Source organism: Streptopelia decaocto, assembly GCF_964273445.1.
Source record: "Streptopelia decaocto genome assembly, chromosome: 1".
Classification (NCBI taxonomy): Eukaryota; Metazoa; Chordata; class Aves; order Columbiformes; family Columbidae; genus Streptopelia; species Streptopelia decaocto.
Window position 1 is genome coordinate 68,151,502 of NC_138663.1, and position 9,907 is coordinate 68,161,408.

Below are 9,907 nucleotides of genomic sequence, written 5' to 3' on the forward strand. Positions count from 1 at the left end.
TAGCATCATCCTATTGAGTGTTCACAGTTATCAAAGGTCAACTGTCTTTATAAATTGCTTGATCTCCATGGCCAACTTTCCTGATGGGGAAAGTTGATAGTTTTGTTCTGTCAAGGGTTTTCGATTGCATTCAGTTCAGTGGGAAGTAAATGGATATCAGCATTTCTTGGAAAGAAATTTTACCTGCCATTTGTAGAAGTAAAGTAATCCCTTCATAGAAATCAGAATTAAAATCGTCCCTTGTTTCAATGGGAAATCACACCTCCTCTTTTGGCTCACTTATCATCACAAAATGATGGATTTTCTGATAAAAGGTACAAATAGAGTTATCATTAATCTAATTGTGTTTGGAATAATTGGCTGTCATCATGAGATTCTTAGAATGAAGAAAACCTAAAAAAAACCTCAGCAAAAATAAGTTTGATAGTGGATGAAGAGTTACAAAGCGCATTCCCAAGAGAAGGATGTATTACTTATTTGCTCATTCTGACTGTTTTGACTTGGAAAGGCAAAGTAACATCCTAATTCACCATTGAGAAGGGATTTTCACAAGGGAAACTTGCTTCTGTTGATTGTGAGAGCAGATGGGAAAAGACAAACCCAGCTGGTCTCAGCTCACCAGGACCAGTTGGCAAAGGTGATTGTAGGATGTCCATCTCTTCAGTTATGGACATCCTATGTTATAAATACCTCTTTGTGGTATGTCCTCAGTGTGCTGGCACATCAAGCCACTTAGAGGGAAGGAGTATTCATAAGTTTCCCATGACTGCGTCACAGAATTGCTAGCCCTGTTTAATGGCTGCTGATTAATTTTTAAAGAAGCACCTGGAAATGCAATGTAAACCTTAGGAAAGGATGTAATTTATTGCCTCACAAATCAGATGGTGTTTCCCCTGCTTGGGACATTTTGCCTTGTTGCTGTGCTAGTCAGTCACAGAAAAGGGGGGGGGTGTGAATCTTCCTTTGGAAGAATACCACTGGAGGCTGCTTAAAATAGGTCTTCATATGTGCAATGTGAATTTGTCACAGTGATCTAATAAAGTAAATCCCACCACTAATCTGGACAGAGTTGACTGTTCTATAAACACTAATAAAAAACATCATTTGCTTAGTACAGTCACCACATTAAAATTGGATGAATTCTGTGAATATTTAAAGCTGCAGAAAGATTCAATCTCTCTGGTTTTGAATGATGGCTTCTACAGATTTATTCATAAACTCCAGATACCATACCACAGTGTCTCAAACAGTCTGTGTCCACATTAATGTCTGCTAGCACACCGACTGCCTGAGAAGGCTGGAATACAGGAACAGAAGAGACTCTGAACTGATTATTTGTTGCAGATAGATAGAGGCTATGAAATGTTAATTACTGGACAGGAAAAGCCCACTCTGTTATCACTTTTGCCTGGGTGGCCCAGTGAGATAAGATATTGTTCTAAATTCAAATTAATCAAAGCAAAGACGAATTTACATAGCATATCAGTGAGTTAATGGGACAGAAATGAGCTGATCCAGATAAAAAGCATGACACCTCTAATCTGTTTACACACTGGAACAGATGGCAAAGCTACATTTAGTTTTACCCACAAAATCTCCAGCCACGTTCTTCCCCTGCTTCCTGGGTGTTGCTCTTCCTTGCTGGTCTGTATCTGCATTTACACTGCAACAAACACACAATAGGCCCATGTTTAACTTGTTGGTCAGGGCATTCAGAGGAATTATTGAAACTCAGCCAGGTGTCAGTTCCCCTGTGTTAATAGAAGTCATTATAACCTATTATATTTGAAGGGCACTTCTGGTTTTGGCTACAATAGGTGGACTAATGTCAGCTTACTTCATGTTGATGCATTAGGCAAAGTATTAGGTTAAGCCATTCAGTTAAAGTAACAGTGAGGTTTTTCTGCTGCAGCACTTGTGGTAAGACATTTTTTGAAGGTACATATATGAGAAGCTGTGGAAATATGACATATGAGGGCTTAAAACCTTACCTACATCCAGCACCATTATTATCAGAGCAAGTTTCAACCTCTTTGATGACTGATGACACATAAATCAACCTCTCACTGTGAGTGTGACCTGACTGAAAGCTCAGTTTGTTCTTATCACAGGGGGATTTACCATCAAAGTATTTAGTATCCTCATGAATACCACCTCTGTAATGGATTTCTTGTTAATTGTGTTTCGTAAGTCACTAATATTCCAACCTACTGGTATTTTCTTCTCTTAAAAAAAGAAGCCAAATGAGAATGATGAACCAACTAATGCCAATGGAAGTGATTGCTTTATTTGGCTGTAAACATATGTCTGTTCTCTTTTTTTTTTGTTTGTTTTTGCCATTTAATATAACCTGATGTTTCTTCCTAGGTCAGATGTACCATCCAGTATCAACATCATGTATGTCATCATCGAACTGAATGAATAAGACATTACATTATATATTTGAGGTCTCAAAAAATTATGTTCAACTCAAACTATCCAATACATCTTGTAGTTAATCCACTCACCAATCAACACTGACAGTGAACAGCACTGAAAGCCTGATGCAATATCACTGAAGTGCTCTAGAAGTAAGACAGCAAATGCTTGGCATATGAAAGAACTCCTTAAACCGTGAGAAGGTGAGTCTGCTAGGGGGCAAAAGTATCCATAGATATGGGGTTATTTGAGGAACTCAGAGCATAGTTTGGATCTCTAATAACAAATGACTCCTAAGTTAATATTTTTATTTTAATCTCTCTGATCCCGGGTTCTGACAAATTATGATAAACAGTTTATGTACCTAGAAAATTTAAGCTTGATTAGTTTGGTTTTGGATCAGTGGATTCTCTGCCTATTCTGGCTGAAATTGTATCTTTTCGGTTCTGCATACCCTTTACACCAAGGTGGTTTTTCCTGTCCCTATTCTCTGTAAAGACCTCTTCCAAATGCTATGTATTCCTGCTGGCAATCCAGTCAGTTCATGGGCCTGCATCTTTACCCTGTTTTATTCAAGTGCTTCTAAAATTACCTCACGACATGCCCACCTTAACTGCCATAGCTTTGCGTGTATCTTCCTGTACTTAGGTTGCCCCACTGCCAGTTAGAGACATCAGAACATGTGTTCATAATATTCTAGGACACTAAAGTGATTAATGGCAGAAAACAAACTGTACCAGTCCTAAACAAAATTCTTCCTTTCATTAATCCATCTTGAAAACAGGTGAAAAGATATATCTCCTCATGCTTCAGTATTTAATCTGTTCAAGCAATAGACTTTTAAAACTTGCTGTTAAGACACTAGGTTTTGTTTGTTTGTTTTGTGTGGTTTTTTTTTTTTTTTTTTCTGATCTGTTATCTCAGGACATCTACTCAAAACTCTCTACAAGAAGTATACTTCAGGCTTATTAATGGTGAAAACAATGAATTATTAGGGTTGTGTTTTCATGAAGAGGTAAATTAGGCCCTGATTCTTTCCCAGCTGAGTCAGACTCTTCAACTGATTCAGTCAAAGGTTGAATCAGGTCCTTAATGTGCATTTCCTGAGCACATTTGTGCACAGAGACAATGACCTGCAATACAGGTGAGATTCAGAAAATTTCAGTGGTATCTCTTTGTTACCTTAGTATACACAGGTAACCTACAGTGGACTAATCCCAAAGGTGCTCAGTTCCAAATTTAAAAAATTCCTCTTGTAGAAATGTACTTTTCTCATGCATGTGCAAAACCTCTCCAGATCTCCGTAGGGCCTGCTCTGTTGTCTAGTCACCTAGCTGTAGAACAGGAGGGTGCTAGGTGTCACAGTATTGGAGTATTTGTGTGTCTTGCAGTTGATAGAGAAGTCAGCCAATGATATAAATAATAAATATAGAAAAATAGAAGAGAACTGCTGTGATTGATGTTGGGTATGAAATCTGCTTCCAGACACTAGGAAAGTTGTCCAGCATTTGAAGACTTAACTTTTCTGACACCAGTGCAGAAGATATGTGATTTAGCTTTGTAAAAGTATGTGTCTTGTAGGACCCGGGAAGATAAAATATCTCAGAACACCTCATCTTGAAGTAAAAGCTGCAGAAACTGAAAGGTAAAGAAGGGTAATAAAGCAGTATGAGAAAGTATTGTAGGAACTGCAACTCAAAGGAAAAAGAGACTGAAGGTATATTCTACTTTGTTTTAATTATCAAAATTGTAAAGAAGTCTTAGTAGATCCTCTGCAGGTAAATCTTTCTCTTGGGACCAGACCACAATGGTATTGGAGAACATGTGATAGCAAAAGGAAGCAAACCATAAAAGAGGTATTTTGTTTTGCTGGCCTGAAAATACGTGTTAGAAAAGTAAAAGACTTGTCAGACAAGTGAAGTTATTTAAAAACCATCAATATGTGTAGACACACATTGGGACCTATGGGAGCATTTGGAGCAAATCACATAGTCAAAATTTCAAGTTTTTTTTTTTAAAGAGCTGAGGGAAAGATGAGTTCAAAATGAGAGGAAAAAAAAAAAGGTAGAAAATGGTGGAGAAGACCCACAGAATGTATGTGAAACTGCAGATACTAGTCTTATAGAATAATAGGAAGAGAATCTGGAAGAAAGTGGACAAAGAAAACCAATATTGTCAGGTGGAAGCTGACAATTAGCTGGAGCAGACAGAAATGTCATTATCAGGTTCAGGAGGCAGATGTGAGCAACTAAGCAACACTTCAGTGATGCAACGATGAATGAAAAAAAATGAAAAATCAATGGGAGGAGTCCAAGATATGTTTACAGGATTATAAATTCTCTTTGGGGGGCAGTAAAACTGGAATTACTAAAATTTAACAGAAAGATTCATTTGAGTTGGATGTGAAAAATGTCCATGTAAAGTCTGATATTGCTATAGTTATTGTTGTCAACATCATCATCATTATGTTTGTCACCATCATGTTAGTTTCTTAAGAACATAGCAATGAAAGCAAATTTCTGAATATTTTCATATTCTGAGCAAATGAAAAGGAATAGGATGCGTCTCAGATAAGCAGCAATCTATCACTGTGCTAGCCATTTTGACAAAATGAAATGCCAATTATTGCCTTTCCATAAGAGCTTACATCTGAAACAGACAGAGAGAGCAGGTACATACAAAAATCCAACAAACAGGGTGAACAGTGTGCTACTATGGCACATTAGTTTCTCTCATATTCTGCAAGAAAGATGAAGGCAAAATGGAATGAAACGGTGCAGAAGGACATGGGAGTTAGAGTGGGTAGATTGAACGAGACCCCTGCTTGTTCTGTCTCAGAAGGGAAGAGCAGAAGACAGTTCTTCTCCTTAATAGACACTTCCTTCAAATTAACTAATTTTCCACAACCACAGAAAGAAGAGAGTGAAACTGATAAGGAGGAAATTGGGAAAAGTAAAAAGCTCAGCTAAGGTGTCTGATATTTCAAGTAAATATTCTCAGCATGGCATCATTCAACAAATTTTCAACATTTCAACAAATTAGTATGTTCATGGTAACAATTTCTTAGCTACAAATTTCTGTCTGTCTCTGCTTTTACCACATAAACAAGGAGAAATGTTTTATCATTCTTTAGTAAGTTAGATATATACTATTGACTAGAAAAAAACAACAAATCAGACCAGACCAAACATATGGCATTCCAGAAGAATTGTCTAGGAGATCTCTGATTTGTTAAATTTCAGCTAAAATTCTTAGAACTGCAATACACTTCAGAGCGCTGGAAGAACACCATGGAACTGGGTAAAAATGGCAGTTCTAATCTGATATAAGGTTGAATTTTTAGGGAATTAAATCATAGCAACTAGTGCCAGCCAACATACTGTTGCATTAGACCTAGTGTGGTTTTTATTGATGGCTTGGAAATAAATATGACATCAGAGCTGCTGCAGTGTGTGGATGACATCAAGAGTCCCTTGGAGCAGTTGAAATCATTGGTAGACAGATGTAGTCAGTAAGGCCCAAAAGTGATTAATGTAGACTTTGAGCACAAATAGGATGATTATTTTCTGAAGCCTTCTTCGTAGTAGTTCACATTTCCCAGATGACCTCAAGTCATCCCTACTTTGTGACACTGAGCAGAGGCATAGCCTCCATTCAGAGAGAAGTAGCATGGCTGTGAAGGTAGATCACTCCTTGTACCCTTATTAGGTAGGATGGATACAGAAACAATTTTTACTCTCTCTTTTCCCCATTTACTCTGACAAACACAATCCTCCAGGAGTTTCATACAACATCTCAGTTCTCCTGTCCAGAGTTTTAATATTGCAGAGTAGAGAAATGAACCATGAGAGCGATACTTTACCCCGAATATTGCAATGGAGATGAAAAAAAACCCAATCTATTATGTTTATTAAATAAATACTGTGAGGTTACTTGCTTATAGTGTTTACGTATCTTCATGTGGGGCAAAAAATATTGGAAGTTAAAGGGCTTTCTATACAAAAGCACAGTCAGGACAAGTTGCTAGAACTTGAAGTCAGACAAGTTCAAATTATAAACTAAATAGATTTTTTTAACCAAAATGGTGGCTAATTAATGAAATAGACTGTCCAAGAAAATTATAGATGACTCACTTTTGTGCTTCTCGAGGCCAAGATATGATGTCTCTGTGGAAGGTGTGATTTCATTTTATGCAACCTCAGCATAGGAATGTCCAGTGAAGTTAAATGACCTAAAAATGCTGAAGATTAGAATGGATTGTTCCTTGTAAAATTTACGAGTCTAAGAATCAACATTCAAGTTCTTCTGGTATTTATCAATGGTGCAAAGTCTGGCTGGAGGCCTGTAGTTAGTGGGGTTCCCCGGGGGTTAATATTACATCCAGTCCTGTTCAACCTGTTCATTAATGACCTTGATAGAGAGACTGAGTGCACCCTCAGGAAGTTTGCTGATGGTATCGAACTGTAAGGAAGGGCTGACACAGCAGAAGGTTGTGCAGTCATTCAGCAAGACCTGGACAGGCTGGAGGACTGGGCAGAGAAGAACCTGTTGAAGTTCAACAAGGACAAGTGCAGGGTCCTGCACCTGGGAAAGAATAACCCCAGGCACCAGTACAGGTTAGGGGCGGATGTGCTGGAAAGCAGCACTGCAGAGAAGGACTTGGGAGTTCTGGTCAACAACAGGTTGACCTTGAGTCAACAGTGTGCCCTTGTGGCCAAGAAGGCCAATGATATCCTGGGGTGCATTAAGAAGAATGTGACCAGCAGGGTGAGGGAGGTTGTCCTCCCCCTCTACTCCACCCTCGTGAGGCCGCATCTGGAATACCGCATCCAGTTCTAGGCTCCCCAGTTTAAGAAGGACAAGGAATTACTGGAGGGAGCCCAGTGGCAGGCTATGAAGACAATTAGGGGCCTAGAGCACCTTTCTTATGAGGAGAGACTGAGAGAGCTGGGTCTGTCAGCCTGGAGAAGAGAAGGCTGAGAGGGGATCTGTCAAAGTTTATTAATATCTGAAGGGTGGATGTCAAGAGGATGGGACCAGACTCCTATCAGTGGTGCCCAACAACAGGATGAGGGGCAATAAGCACAGGCTGAAGCATAGGAGGTTACAACTAAATATAAGGAGAAAATTCTTTACTTTGAGGGTGCCAGAACACTGAACAGGCTGCCCAGAGAGGTTGTGGAGTCTCCTTCAAGACCCGTCTGGACACATTCCTGTGTGATCTGCTCTAGGTGAGCCTTCTTTAGCAGGTGGGTACGACTAGATGATCTCCAGGGGTCCCTTCCAACCCCAACCGTTCTGTGATTCTGTGATGTAACAGCAGGATAGCTACACATTAAACGGTATGCTGAACATTGTGTTTTACAATAGTAGACATATTTTTTTAAATCTAAAAAATTTGCTTTTAAATTGGACCAAAAGGAAAAAGAAAACCCAAACCAAAACACCCTCAAAAACTTGTTCTGAATTAACCATGAGTTGTGAGTTAGAAACAAAACCAACACAAACCCTTTTCAGTGAACCATTTCTTTCTTCAGTTTTCCCTCCAATTAACAGGTCCCATGCAAGACCTGACTCATATCAGCTGAGAGTCACAGGCCCTGAGAATACATTCACAGTCCTGGAGTTCCAGTATTGCAAAAACACGGACTGTGACTCCAACTGAGCTTCTTAAAGCTCCCTGGACTACCAAGGCTTTCATGATGCTGCCACTACAAGGTCTATAGCAGTGGTGTCAAACTCTTTCACCATGGGCCACATCAGCCTCGTGGTTGCCTTCAAAGGGCTGAGTGTAATTTTAGGACTGTAATTACATTTACACTGTCCTAAAATTACATTCGGCCCTTTGAAGGCAACCATGAGGCTGATGTGGCCCCCGGTGAAAATGAGTTTGACATCCCAGTCTATAGCATCCAATGAGCAACCCATGTATGATTCTTGAAGCCTGCCTTGTCTATACCAAGGATTCCCTTGAGAGAAAGTATCCTGGGATCATTTTATTGAGAAACTCTTTCATTAGTAATTTTATGGGCAGCTTCAGTGTTAAGAGATTTGAAATGAAAATCCAGCATCCAAGCCCCCATGGTTTTGTTTTTCTTGAGAACAACACTTTCTCAAATTATAAAGAATGCAGTTAATGCAACATGTTTGTTCTCAGCTCAGAATGTGTTCCACAGCTGAAAAATACCATTTAATGAAAGGAACACTTGATGTAGCTGTTACCATAGTAACAAGACATGTTTACACAGAAGCTGAGATGGAGAGTAGTGTATGTAAGTGGGGCTGCAGAAGCTGGGTGGAGTATTGGAACTGCACAATTGTTGCACTTCGGTTTATTCTGGATTTCCTTTTGGATTTATTCTGTGCAGGGATGATTTGTGTGCAGATAGTATAGTTAGTTGCTTGGAGCTATAGAATAATACAAATTAACAGGCAGCCAAATTTACAGTAAAGTTACAATTACTAGAACTCAAGCTATCTGCTTTTTACAGAGTTAAAAAGTATCAGCATGCAATCACTTGGCACCATCTCTGAGAGCTCTAGAGCTAAGACTTCAGCACTGAGACTCACCACCAGGAGTACTGACATATCTTTTTGGTGCCAAAGTTAGAGGCCAACTTCTCAAAAGCTCAGCATGTCAGGTTTTGAGATATTTTGAAAGGTGGCCATAACTGCCTGAGTAAAAGCTGCAGAACAAGGTGGATTTACAAGATGTGCATGAGAAATTCCATTTTTCAACATGGCAAATTAGTTTTGAAAAGTATTTCTATCATTATGGAAAAAAACAGCATATACTTACCTTGCCGAAGACAAATTCTGTACATTCAGTTGACAAATTTATCCAAAACAATTCTCACAGACTGCCCTAGAGCTACTAGTTTACTGCTTTATATGGTTTTCTGACTCAAATGAGGGCTACATGCCTCAGCAGGTGGGCCATCAGCCTCCCACTAAAGAGCCACCGAATCTCATGTTCTTAGATTTTTCAAATCTAAGCCATCTTATCCTTTTATCCACTAAAGGCAGATCTGTGCTTATCTGCATAAAATGCTGATCTTGAGTATTTAGTTTCTTCCTGATATATTTTATGGCTTAGTGCAAATACATGATCTAGTTATCTGAATACAGGACTACAACATGGAGTTTTTTGTTCATATTCTGTTTTTCATTACTTTCTAAGAACAATGGTAACATACGTCATCACCCTGCTCTAGAATTCATCTTTCAGTGAGTGGGATAACTACATTCCCATCAAACCTTTTATGGCTTCCAAGAAACCAGCTAGCTACTATTCATAAAGTACCTGAAAACTGCTACATGCTGAACCTGATTCATCACTGCATTCCTGGTCTAGTTCTGTTAAAGGAGTAACTAGATGATGAAGTAGGATCTACACCATCTGTCCCAAAAAAATTCCAGGAAGAAAATAACAAAGCCACTTCAAAATTAAAACAAAACAAAACAAACCCCACACAACAAACAACAAAAA